We start from the raw sequence: 13,663 nt of genomic DNA on the forward strand, positions 1-13,663 counted from the left end.
AGCACGGAGGACACCTGGGGGTATGGGGTGCCAGAGAGTGGGGACGGGGATATAATGGGGAGAGCAGTGGAGGCGCAGAGATGGGAGAAGAGGCGGAAACATACTGAGATTGAACGACAAAGAGGCTAAATAAATTGGGAGGATGGAGCAGAAGTGATGGACGAGAAGGACTAGAGGGGAGAAGGGAATAAACAGCAGGAGAGGAGAGGGGTACAAAGTGAGGAGCAGAATCCCAGGGAAAAAGAAACAAGAGCGAGAGAGAGAAGGGGGAATAAGAGATATGTACAGAATTAGGGAGGGCAACAGTAACAAAGGGGCTGGGCGCAGTGGCTGCCGCCTGTTATCCCAGCACTTTAGGAGACTGAGGCAAGGGAATATTTTTTTTCTTTCTGAGTCGGAATCTTGCTCTTGTTACCCAGGTTGGAGTACACGGCGCAATCTTGGCTCTCTACAACCTCGGCCTCCTGGGTTCAAGCGATTATCTTGCCTCAGCCTCCCGAGTAGCTGGTTTTACAGGCATGCGTACCACGCCTGGCTAATTTTTGTATTTTTAGTAGAGACGGGGCTTTTTCCGTGTTGGCCAGGCTGCTCTTGACCTCCTGACGTCCTTATCTGCCTGCCTCGGCCTCCCAAAATGCTGGGATTGCAGGCATGAACCACCGCACCTGGCCTAGATAAGGGGATTTCTTTCTTTCTTTGTTTTTTTTTTTTTTTTTTTTTTTTTTTTGCAATAATTTCAGTCTTAAGGTTATACCTGAAAGGGGGATTTCTTGAGTCTAGGAGTTTGAGGCCAACCTGGGCAACGTAGTGAGACCCCAATCTTTGCCAAAAAAAGAAAACAAATTAACTGGGCGTGATGGTGTGCATTTGTAATCTCAGCTACTCTGGAGGCCAGGGCAGGAGAATGAATCACTTGAGCACAGGAGGTCCAGGCTGCAGTGAACCGAGATTATGCCACTGCAGCATGGTCAAGAGAGTGGGACCCTGTCTCAAAAACCAAACAAACAAACAAACAAAAAAACAAAGGCAGTTTAGTTGAGTGGGTGAGTTCATTGGGTATGATTAGTTGTGACATGTTGGCTTCTGTGTATATAATCTACTAACTTAAAACTCGTTGAAATTCTACAGATGGAGAATTTTAACATTTCTGTCTATAAGACTTGTACTTTGTATAAATCTTGCCATCAGAGGTTAGCTTCCACTTGGAATCCCTGTTCAGCCAGAGGGCAGTGTCTTATTCAGTTTTTTTTTTTTTTTTTTAAAAGATGGGGTTTCACCATGATGGCCAGGCTCTTGAACTCCTGACCTCATATGATCCACCCACCTCAGCCTCCCAAAGTGCTAGGATTACAGGCATGAGCCACCGTGCCCGGCTAGTTTTGTTTTTAAGACTGAGTCTTACTGTGTCACCTAGGCTGGAGGGCTGGAGTGCAGTGGCCCAATCCCGGCTCACTGCAACCTCCGCCTCCTGGGTTCAGGCAATTCTCCTGCCTCAGCCTCCTGAGTAGCTGGGATTACAGGCACGCACCACCATGCCCAGCTAATTTTTTGTATTAGTAGAGACAGGGTTTCACCATGTTGACCAGGATGGTCTCGATCTCTTGACCTCATGATCCACCCGCCTCGGCCTCCCAAAGTGTTGGGATTACAGGCGTGAGCCACCGCGCCTGGCCTCTATTTTTTTTTTTTTTTAAACGGAGTTTTCCTTTTGTTATCCAGGCTTGAGTGCAATGGCACGATCTCGGCTCACTATAACCTCCACCTCCTGGGTTCAAGCGATTCTCCTGCCCCAGCCTCCCAAGTAGCTGGAATTATAGGCACTCATTACAATGCCTGGCTAGTTCTTTGTATTTTTAGTAGAGATGGGGTGTCACCATGTTGGCCAGCCTAGTCTTGAACCTCTGATCTCAGGTGATCCACCCACCTCGAACTCCCAAAGTACTGGGATTACAGGCATGAGCCACCTTGCCTGGCCACTCATGTATTCTTGATTGAAAAATTTTGCTTATGTCTTAGTTCTATAGCTGACCTTTTTTTTTTTTTTTCTTACCATTTTCGAGGACAACAGCTGTGTGTTCACACTTCTGCATTTTATAAATGTTACTGTAATTTTCTCATAAGGAAGAATTAAATTTTGGGAATCAGTGGCCTCAGAACCTTGCAAAAGAAGTTTCTTTAGTCCAGGTATATGAAAGATGGTTCTCTAATTTTCAAGGATAGGGTGATAAAGGCCAACCCTTCCCATTAGCCATTCCGGGCTGGTAATGTAACTATTCAGGGGCACCTTCTCACTCATCTCAGACCTTCTCAGGGTAACTTGGTGTGAATGTCTCCCTCTTTGAGCCTCAGTGACTCTCCCTACAACTTGGAGATGAGAGGCTAGACCAGAAAAGCTCAACCTGAGTGACCCTGGCCCCGGACATGATTGGCAGAATAGAGGGTGTGCTGGGTGTGGCTTTTCTCCTGGGACAGGGGAGTGGCCAGTTGTAATTAGAATTTTTAATGAGATGCAGTATCTAAAAAATGAAGAAAAGAAGCAGAAGAATGAAAAACACAGAGGTGTAGAGTCAGACACAGAGACTATGTTCAAACGCCTTTCTCTGTATTCGGATATCACAGCTAAATCCAAAGCGGGTCACGCCGGTCCCTGGTAGGGAGCCCTCCACCGGCTTCCCGTGTTCCCCAGGACGAAAGCCCGACTCCTCAGTGTGGCTCCACAGCCCTGTGTCCAGGGCCCCGGCCAGTGTCCAGCCTCCTCCTGGTAGCCTGTGCTCATCTCATGACTCCCTCTGCCCCAGTCACGTTTGCTTTTCTGTTCCCAAACACCAAAACCTTTCCTGTCTCAAGTCGTTGTCCCTGATCTTATGCTATGTCCCTAAATGATGACGGCCCTGTCCCTTTCTCCTTTTTCAGGTCTAGGCTCAGAGATGTCTCCCATCCCCCCACCCCCGTCTGAAGTTCCCTCTGCCTGTCAGGCTCTGTCACATTACTCAGCTTTTATTATCTCTGCATCAATCACATCAGAAGCACCATATATATGTCTATTTTTTTTTTTGAGAGAGCCTCACTCTATCATCCAGGCTGTGAGAGCAGTCTCGTGATCTTGGCTCACTGCAACCTCTGTCTCCTGGGTTCAAGCAGTTCTTGTGTCTCAGCTTCCGAAGTAGCTGAGATTACATGTGTGTGCCACCGGGCTCATTTTTGTATTTTCCTATTTATTTTATTTTTGAATCTCACTCTGTCACCCAGGCTGGAGTGCACTGGCACGATCTCGACTGACTGCAACCTCTACCTCCCAGGTTAAAGTGATTCTCCTGCCTCAGACTCCCTAGTAGCTGGTATTACAGACACCCACCAAACCCGGCTACTTTGTGTATTTTTGTTAGAGATGGAGTAATTCCTGACCTCGAGTAATCTGCCCGCCTCGTCCTTCCAGAGTGTTAGTATTACAGGCATGAGCCACTGCGCCTGGCACAATTTTTGTATTTTTAGTAGAGACAGAGTTTCACGATGTTGACCAGGCTGGTCTCAAACTCCTGACAGATCAAGTGATCCACCGGCCTCGGACTTCTAAGTAGCTGGGACCACAGACACAGACGTGCACCAGCATGCCTGGCTAAGTTTTTGTGTTGTTGGTAGAGATGGGGTTTCACCACATTGACCAGGCTGGTCTCAAACTCCTGAGCTGAAGCGATCCACCACCTCAGCCTCCCAGCGTTCTGGGAGTACAGGCATGAGCCACCGCACCCAGCCTCTGGCTGGGCTCTGGTGAGGGCTGGGTCTGTGCCCTGAAGGGGAGCTCATTCCAGCCCAGCTCCCCACTGATGCGGTGTGTGTGTGGGCTTCTCCAGGAGGGATGAGGGTTCTGAATAAAGGAGTCAAAAGATCACTTAGTTTTCCTGCAGGAGCTTATCTTCCCTGGTGCAGTGGGCAGCAGAGGGAACCGTATTTCCTCAGGGTGAGGTCCCCTTTGTATGTGTCGTTGTGTTCCAGGGAGGGGGTGTGTTGATTCCGAGCAATAAAACATATCTTTCACATTCAGGATTGACTTCTAAAGACTCTTGATACGTGAGGAAGAACCCCGGAAGAGGAAGAGGAAAGCAAAGGAGTCAGGGATGGCTCTTCCTCAGGTGAGATGATCTTCTCGGTGGATTGTTCTGTCTCCTTCCTGCTTGCAGTTGGGAATCTTCTCTGAGTCTGAAGCGTCCTGCCTGACAGGTTTGCTGGAGCTCACCCATGCCTTCCCTCAGTCCCTCTCATCTCGCTTAGATTCCATCTCTGGTGACCCAGTGACATGAGCTTGGGAAGAGGCTGCACTGGGCATGGTCCTGGGAAGGGCTCACCCCAGACGTGGATGGAGACGGGGTGTGGGCCCCGTGGTGTCAGGGCTGCTGGGCAGCAGGGAGTGTTCAGGGGCCACGTCTGGATGCGCCGTCAGCTCTCTGTAGAGCAGGAGTGGAGCAGCTGCCCATGGAAGTTACATATTAATGTGCACAGAGTACGTGGTAAATTTCCTGAAAGGAGACCAGTAAGGGGAAGTCTTTTCTGCCTGATTTGATACTACATGTTTAGGTAATTAAGTGAGTGAGTGTGTTTCTGACTCCAAACATCTTACTAATTGAAATGGCAAGTTCATACACAGACATGAATGATACCAGGTGTTTTATTCCATCATTCTTTTAAGCATATGAAACCAACCTAAATAATAGCAGGAGATTCATTAAACCATTCTCAGTGCATTAAGCTCATGGAGACTGTGGTGTTACTGTGGGGAGGCTTGTGAAACAGGGGTTTTTGGTATAAATGGTTATGATTTTTCTCAAATGTGGGAGCAGTACTTCTTTTTTATCCTAAAGGATGGAGCCATATTCTCATTCCACCTATCATCATCATCATCATAATTTATTATTTGAGGTGGAGTCTCCCTCTGTCGCCCAGACTGGAGTGTAGTGGCATGATAGTGGGATGATCTCAGCTCACTGCAAGCTCTGCCTTCAAGGGTCAAGCGATCTTCTGCCTCAGCCTTGCCTGTAGCTGGGGTTACAGGCATGTGCCACCACGGCCGGCCAATTTTTAATAGTTTTAGTAGAGATGGGATTTCACCATGTTGGCCAGGCGAGTCTCAAACTTCTGACCTCAGGTGATCCACCCGCCTCAGCCTACCAGGGTGTTGGGATTACAGGTGCAAGCCACTGTGCCCAGCCCCACAAATTATTATTAAATACATATTTTTATATTTAAACACCGCATGATGTACATATTTGTTTTGTGGTGAAGCTCCAAGCAAAGCTGCAGCTTAGCCCCTTGGCCAGAAAGCACCTCCTTTCCCTCCACCCTCCTTCCGACTTCACTGGGGAGACACTCAGGTTAGCTGTGCGTCAGGTGTCATTGCAAGTCACGTCCATGTGTACTTCTGTATCATTATGAGACTTTAGAAAAAATTCTGCAGTAAATTAAAACAATTGAATATTCCTTTCCCTGAGGTTTGGGTCTGTGTGAGGGCTCGTTACAGAAGTGATCTCATGTCATCAGAGATTGTTGTGCGGATTATTTCATCACTGTGGTATTAAGGCCAGTACTCAGTAGTTAGTTAGTTAGTTATTTATTTTTAAACGTACTTTACGTTCCGGGGTACGTGCGCAGAACGTGCAGGTTTGTTACATAGGTATACACATGCCGTGGTGGTTTGCTGCATCCACCACCCCGTCATCTACATTAGCTATTTCTCCTAATGCTATCCCTCCCCTCTCCCCCCGTCCCCTGACAGGCCCCATTGTGTGATGTTTCCCTCCCGGTTTCCATATGTTCTCATTGTTCAACTCCCACTTTTGAGTGAGAACATGTGGTGTTTGGTTTTCTCTTCGTGGGTTAGTTTGCTTAGAAAGATGGTTTCCAGCTTCATCCATGTCCCTGCAAAGGACACGAACTCATCCCTTTTGATGGCTGCATAGTATTCCGTGGTGCATCTGTGCCACATTTTCTTTATCCAGTCTATCAGTGATGGGCATTTGTGTTGGTTCCAAGTCTTTGCTATGATGCACTCTCCCCCAGTCAATGTTTCTTTCTTTCCTTTTCTTTGCTTCCTTCCCTCCCTCACTACCTCCCCCACCGTTTCTCTCTTTCTTTCTTTCTTTTCTTTCTTTCTCTCTCTTTCTCTCTTTCTTTCTTTCCTGACAGTCTCACTCTGTCACCCAGGCTGGAGTGCAATGGCATGATCTCAGCTCACCACAACCTCTGCCTCCCAGGTTCAAGCGATTCTTCCACCTCAACCTCCTGAGTAGCTGGGATTACAGGCATCTGCCATCATGCCTGGATAATTTTTGTATTTTTAATAGAGACAGTGATTTTCACCATGTTGGTCAGGCTGGTCTCAAACTCCTGACCTCAGGTGATCCTCCCATCTTGGCCTCCCAAAGTGCTGGGATTACAGGCATGAGCCACCGTGCCTGGCCGCCTATCCGGCCAATTTTTCAAAATTGTCCCTGTTTCACAGAGGAGGGGCTGAGGCTCCAAGAGGTGATGTCCTTTGACTAGGGTTGCATCAGCACTGAGTATGAGTGCCCAGCTGGAGCTCAGCCCGTCTGCTCTACAGCGGGTGCTCCTGACCCCAGGCTGGGCAGGGAGGAGAGTGGCGCTGGCTTCCTCCTGAGTGTCCGGGCTTGGGCCAGGCCCATAGTCTGAGCTGCAGGAAACAGGAACTGCAGGTGTGGGTGAGGAGGCAGAGGCAGGGGAGGGGCAGAGGCAGAGGCGGCAGAGGCGACAGAGGAGGCAGAGGAGGCGGAGGCAGAGGAGGCGGAGGCAGAGGAGGCAGAGGCAGGGGAGGCAGAGGCGGCAGAGGCAGAGGCGGCAGAGGCGGCAGAGGCAGGGGAGGCAGGGGAGGCAGAGGCGGGAGAGGCGGCAGAGGCAGGGGAGGCAGGGGAGGCAGAGGCGGCAGAGGAGGCAGAGGCAGGGGAGGCAGAGGAGGCAGAGGCAGAGGCGGCAGAGGCGACAGAGGAGGCAGAGGAGGCGGAGGCAGAGGAGGCGGAGGCAGAGGAGGCGGAGGAGGCAGAGGCAGGGGAGGCAGGGGAGGCAGAGGCGGCAGAGGCAGAGGCGGCAGAGGCGGCAGAGGCAGGGGAGGCAGGGGAGGCAGAGGCGGCAGAGGCAGGGGAGGCAGAGGCGGCAGAGGCGGCAGAGGCAGGGGAGGCAGAGGAGGCAGAGGCAGAGGAGGCGGAGGTAGAGGCAGACAGCAGGCGGGAGGCGGGCTGAGGCTGGGGGCCAGGGGCACTTACCCGGTGGTGGTGCTCATGCTGCTGAGAGGGGAAGCCTCTTCCCACCTGGACGTGCCCTGGGAGGCAGCAAAGATGTGAGGGCCCAGACAGTGGGAGCCTCTAATTCCTACCCCAGCCTCCTCCCTCAAGTAGATGTCCAGGCCCCAGCTCCTCCTCCCTAGACCCAGGAGTTCAGGTCAGCAGCCCCTCCTCCTTCAAAATAAGGGGTCCAGGGCTAGACCCTCCTCCCTCAGACCCAGGAGTCCAGACCCCAGCCCCTCCTCCCTCAGACCCAGGAGTCCAGGCCCCCAGCCCCTCCTCCCTCAGACCCACAGGTCCAGGCTCCCAGCCCCTCCTCCCTCAGAACCAGGGGTCCAGGCCCCCAGCCCCTCCTCCCTCAGACCCAAGAGTCCAGCCCCCAGCCCCTCCTCCCTCAGACCCAGGAGTCCAGGCCCCCACCCGCCTCCTCCCTCAGACCCAGGAGTCCAGGCCCCCAGCCCCTCCTCCCTCAGACCCACAGGTCCAGGCTCCCAGCCCCTCTTCCCTCAGAACCAGGGGTCCAGGCCCCCAGCCCCTCCTCCCCCAGACCCAGAAGTTCAGGCCCCCAGCCCCTCCTTCTTCAGAATAAGGGGTCCAGGGCTAGACCCTTCTTCCTCAGACCCAAGAGTCCAGGCCCCCAGCCCCTCCTCTCTCAGACCCAGGAGTCCAGACCCCAGCCCCTCCTCCCTCAGACCCAGGAGTCCAGACTCCAGCCCCTCCGCCCTCAAACTGGGGTCCAGGCCCTAGCCCCTCTTCCCTCAGACCCAGGGGTCTAGGCTCCCAGCTCCTCCTCCCTCAGACCTAGGAGTTCAGGCCCCCAATCCCTCCTCCTTCAGACTTAGGGGTCCAGGGCTAGACCCTCCTCCCTCAGACCCAAGAGTCCAGGCCCCAGCCCCTCCTCCATGAGACCCAGGTGTCAAGACCCCAGCCACTTCTCCCTCAAACCCTGGAGTCCAGGCCCAGCCCCTCCTCCCTCAGACCCTGTTGTCCAGGATCAGCCCCTCCTCCCTCAGACCCTGGAGTCCAGGCCCAGCCCCTCCTCCCTCAGACCCTGGTGTCCAGGCCCAGCCCCTCCTCCCTCAGACCCCCGGCCCCTTCTCTCCCGACCTGGATCTCCTCACCGGCCCGCTCAGGCTCTGCCCTGCTCTCTGCTGTCCTTTTCCTTCCAGGCTGCCGGCCCCTCCTCCTGCTCCCTCCCAGGGCCATCCTGCCTCCGCCTCGCCTCCGCATACCTGAGCGTTCACCTGGCACCGCCTGGCTGGAGTGGCCCTGGGCAGGGCTGGCAGACAGATCTAGGCGGGGGCTGGGAGGACCGCAGGGGATCCGGGAAGCTAACTGTCTGCCTCCTAACAGCAGAATAACAACAACAAATTGTAATTTGATGTCAGGCTTGTTCACAGGTCAGAGCTGAAAGCTCTGTGTTTTAAAACTTCCTGGAAATTCTAATAACGGGAGGAAGTTCGAGGTTGGATTTCTGCTTGACAGATGAGGAAGCTGAAGGCTAGAGAGGGTGAGCAACTGGTCCGTTTCAGCACTTGGTGAACTGGGATTTGAACCCGGGGCTGACCATCTGTCTCCAGGGCCAGTAGCAGTCCGTGTTCTGTGGCCACCTCCTGTCTATGGTCGCTGTCTCTGCCCATGCCCTCAACCCCTGCCCATCCCATTCCCTCTTCCTTTGGAAATTTCCCTCTGTGGTTCCCTCATTCTGATTAAAGCTAAGATTTAGCTTGGTAAGTGCCTGGCCCAGATCCAAGGACATCACAGAAATGAATAGGCTTCCCAGGCATAAACACCTTCCTTTGTAAAATCAGTTTTTGAGAACTCCCTCCATGCCATAGAGCTTACTAGCAAAGCTATCCACGTGATTTCTCCCCAGAGCCCCTGAGGGGAGTGTGTCTGGGTGGGAGGCTGCCTTCGTTTCACAGATGAAGAAACAGAGGCAGAGAAGGGTTAAGAAACTTGAGTGGGCGCAGTGGTTCATGCCTGTAATCCCAGCACTTTGGGAGGCTGAGGCAGGCAGATCACCTGAAGTCAGGAGTTCGAGACCAGCCATGCCAACATGGCGAAAATACAAAAATACAAAAATTAGCCAGGTGTGGTTGCGGGCGCCTGTAATCCCAGCTATTCAGGAGGCTGAGGCAGGAGAATTGCTTAAACCTGGGAAGCAGGCCGGGTGTGGTGGCTCACGCCTGTAATCCAAGCACTTTGGAGGCCAAGGCGGGCGGATCACCTGAGGTCGGGAGTTCAAGACCAGCCCGACCAACATGGCGAAACCCCGTCTTTCAAAAAAAAAAAAAAAACCTGGGAATCGGACCTTGCAGTGAGCTGATATCACACCACTGCACTGCAGCCTGGGCAGCAGAGCAAGACTCCATCTCAAAAAACAAAAAAACAGCTTTCCCAAGGTTACCTCTGCAGTAAGTGGGTGATGAGAATGTCAGACTCCAACACCCAGATCCCAGAGAGCAGAGAGCAGGGCAGGTGTGGGTTTGAGTCCTGGCTTTGCCACTTAGTAATTCTGGTGACACTTACTGGTACTAGCATTCTCAGTACATGATAGATGTGTTGGGGTGTGTGCGCGTGCATAATCCTCACCACATCCTATGGAATGGGTCCTATTATCCCCATTTTACAGATGAAGAAATAAAGGCGCAAACACGCTAATATATTCCCAGCCCCACAGCAAATACGTGGAGGAGACGGTGGAACTCACGCCGTGCAGTTTAGACCTTTGCACCTTTCATGCTACCCTCTGCTGCCACCTTAGGGTCCTGCTGTTCTCCAGCTGTGTGACCCTGGGCGTATTACTTCTCTGTGCCTCAGTGCTTCAGCTGTAAAATGGGAATAACGATGTTGGAAGAATTTTTCTTTTTTTTTCCTTTTTTTTTTTTTGAGACGGAGTTTTGCTCTTGCTACCCAGGCTGGAGTGCAATGGCGTGATCTCGGCTCACCGCAACCTCCGTCTCCTGGGTTCAAGCGATTCTCCTGCCTCAGCCTCCCGAGTTGCTGGGACTACAGGCGTGCACCACCACACCTGGCTAGTTTTTTAGTATTTTTAGTAGAGACAAAGTTTCACCATGTTGTTTGGTTTTGAACCCCTGACCTTGTGATCTGCCTGCCTCAGCCACCCAAAGTGCTGGGTTTTTTTTTTTTTTTTTTTTTAAAGATGGGGTTTCACCATGTTGGTCAGGCTGGTCTTGAACTCCCGACCTCAGGTGATCCGCCTGCCTTGGCCTCCAAAGTGCTTGGATTACAGGCGTGAGCCACCACACCCGGCCCAGTGCTGGGTTTCTGAGACAGGGTTTCGTTCTGTGGCCCAGGTTAGAAGGCAGTGTCGTAATCACAGCTCACTGCAGCCTTGACCTACTGGGGCGATGCTCCCATCTCAGACCCGCCTCCACCCTCCCAACCATAGGCAAGGACCATAGTGGGCACTACCATGCTTGGCTGATTTTTTTTTCTTTTTTTTTTTGGTCGAGATAGAGTCTCCCTATATTGCCCAGGCTGGTCTCCAGCTCCTGGGCTCAAATCATCCTCCTGCCTCGCCCCCCTGAAGTGCTGGACCACAGGCATGCGCCACGGCACCCAGCTTACTGGGAGGATCAAGTGAGGTTGTAGAGTTGGCCACACAGTACCTGGCACAGAGGAGACGCAAGGCCTGCGTTAGCGCTGGCGGAGGCGGTGGGCTTTCTTCCCGTGTGTGCTGCAAGGGAGGCCACGACGGGGAGGCTGCTGAGGGTCAGGACAGGCTGCATGGAGGAGGAGGGCAGGCCAGGGATCACCTCGAAGGGCGAGCTTGACAGCCAGTGTCAAATCCTATTGGACGAGGGGTGTTCCCGGCCATGAAACTGCCTGAGTGAAGGAGGGAGGGCTGCTGGGGTGGGCGGGGGTCTGCTAGGTTGCAGTCCCCAGCAGGTGGTCCTCGTGTGTACAGCAGGGCGTGGGGCAGGTGGGGGTTGGAAGAAGCGCCCTTATGCTTTTCTTTCTTTCTTTTCTTTTTTTTTTTTCCCGAGACAGATCTTACTCTGTTGCCCAGGCTGGAGTGCAGTGGCACGATCTCTGCTCACTGCAACCTCCACCTCCCGGGTTCAAGCGATTCTCCTGCCTCCCCCTCCCGAGTAGCTGTAATTACAGGCGCCTGCCACCATGCCTGGCTAGTTTTTGTATTTTTAGTGGAGATGGGGTTTCACCATGTTGGCCAGGCTGGTCTCCAACTCCTGACCTCCCAAAGTGCTGGGGTTACCAGCGTGAGCCTCCTCGCCCGGCTTATGCTTCTCTTCCTTTGGCTTCTGCGATTCTGTGTTCTCATCACATTCATGCCACAAGTATTTTCTATGCTTGACCCTACCTGGGTTGCTGTTTGAGGGAGGGAACAGACCCCTGCCCCACTGACAGAGGAGAAAACAGAGGCTCAGAGAGGGAAGTCAGTAGCCTAAGGTGACAGCGGCCCTGGGCTGTGACACAGATACAGATCTCACTGGGCCTGGGCTCATTTCTTGATGTGCAAGTAGTGAAAACCACCTCATAGACACACTTGGCATGAGTCCAAGGCCTCTTGGGTCTGGGGTAGGAGAGACTGGAATCTTGGACTCCTGGGTCTGAGGGAGGAGGAGCTGGGGATCTGGACTCCTGGGTCTGGGGTAGGAGGGACTGGGAGCTTGGACTCCTGGGTCTGAGGAAGGAGGGGCTGGGGCCTGGACTCCTGGGTCTGAGGGAGGAGGGACTCAGCCTGGACTCCTGGGTCTGAGGGAGGAGGGACTCAGCCTGGACTCCTGGGCCTGAGGGAGGAGGGGCTGGGGCCTGGACTCCTGGGTCTGAGGGAGGAAGGACTCAGCCTGGACTTCTGGGTCTGAGGGAGGAGGGGCTGGGGACCTGGACTCCTGGGTCTGAGGGAGGAGGGGCTGGGGACCTGGACTCCTGGGTCTGAGGGAGGAGGGACTCAGCCTGGACTCCTGGGTCTGAGGGAGGAGGGGCTGGGGCCTGGAATCCTGGGTCTGAGGGAGGAGGGGCTGGGGCCTGGACTTCTGGGTCTGAGGGAGGAGGGGCTGGGGGCCTGGACCTGTGGGTCTGAGGGAGGAGGGGCTGGGGCCTGGACTTCTGGGTCTGAGGAAGGAGGGGCTGGGCCTATCTCCTTGCTTTGGGGGTGGTGTAGGTGGCCCTCCAGGCTGTGGTCTGGAGCAGCAGGTAAGACCGAAACCAGAGCCTCCACCCTAGTCCCAGGGCCTCTTTCCTCCTTCTCTGGCCACAAAGGAGGCCCCTCCCTCTCTGTAACCCATAGCACATGGTTCCCAAATAGCAGTCACAGTGTCCACCCCTGCACAGTGTGACTCAGCTGGTCCAGGGCGGAGGCAGCGAAGCCCTGTCTTGGCAACTCACCAGGGAGACCCATCACTGAGGAACCTCCTCCTGCCTGGCTATTCTGTCACGGCCCCTGTTCCTGGGTGACTGACAGGGCTCTGTGTTCAGAGTTTGCCTCTACGCCCAGTCTGGGATAGCTGTCATGGGGGCTGGACTTTCTTTCCTCTGACCTGGGAGGTCCCCGGAACGGGAACAGAATTCCCCACTGGGGCTTGAAGAGCTGGGACTCCCCTGAGTGTCATGTTTGAAACCACCCCCATCTCTTATCCCCACCCCACCCCAACACATATCCTCCAGTCTGTAGGATTGGCTAATCAATTCATATGACAGCTGGGTGCAGTGGCTCACACCTGTTACCAGCATTTTGGGAGGTCGAGGTGGGTGGATCACTTGAGATCAGGAGTTCAAGACCAGCCTGGCCAACATGGCAAAACCCTGTCTCTACAAAAGTATCCAGGTGTGGTGATCTACCCCTGTAGTCCCAGCTACTAGGAAGGCTGAGGCAGGAGAATCGCTTGAAATCAGGAGGCAGAGGTTTCAGTGAGCCGAGATCATGCCACTGCACACCAGGCTGGGTGACTGAGTGAGATTCTGTCTCAAAAAAAAAAAAATTCCTATCGACAAGGAGAAAGGTCAGATACCCTGGCAATGGGCGCTAAGGCATGTTCTTGAGAAGGGAGGAGGTTATAAATTAGATGGGGACTGGGCCTCAGAGAGATAAAGCTACTTACATATGAAATAATTGGGCTGAGTGTGGTGGCTCACACCTGTAGTCCCAGTACTTTGGGAAGTTGAGGCAGGGGGATCACTTGAGCCTAGGAGTTTGAAACCAGCCTGGGCAACATAGGGAGATTCCATCTCTACTAAAAAAAAATTTAAAAATTAGCCAGGTTGGCCAGGCGCGGTGGCTCACGCCTCTAATCCCAGCACTTTGGGAGGCCGAGGCGGGTGGATCACGAGGTCAAGAGATCGAGACCATCCTGATCAACATGGTGAAACCCCGTCTCTACTGAAAATAC

At 53.4% G+C, this 13,663-nt stretch overlaps 1 protein-coding gene across 6 annotated transcripts in view; it reads left to right on the forward strand.

Moving 5' to 3' along the window:
* LOC135276700 (zinc finger protein 888-like) overlaps window positions 1–13,663 on the forward strand; it is a 74,430-nt gene that overhangs the window by 11,588 nt on the left and 49,179 nt on the right. For 4 of the 6 annotated variants that reach the window (XM_064380834.1, XM_064380835.1, XM_064380837.1 and 1 more), the window contains exon 2: window positions 4,043–4,130. The gene's annotated coding sequence lies outside the window, so the exon portion shown is untranslated. Of the gene's footprint in view, window positions 1–1,693; window positions 4,131–13,663 lie in introns of those variants that run through there. The other 2 variants (XM_064380833.1, XM_064380832.1) reach the window with 2 other exon arrangements.

This window comes from Aotus nancymaae, unplaced genomic scaffold, assembly GCF_030222135.1.
Source record: "Aotus nancymaae isolate 86718 unplaced genomic scaffold, 86718_ANA_hifiasm-v0.15.2.pri h1tg000028l, whole genome shotgun sequence".
NCBI classification, from domain to species: domain Eukaryota; kingdom Metazoa; phylum Chordata; class Mammalia; order Primates; family Aotidae; genus Aotus; species Aotus nancymaae.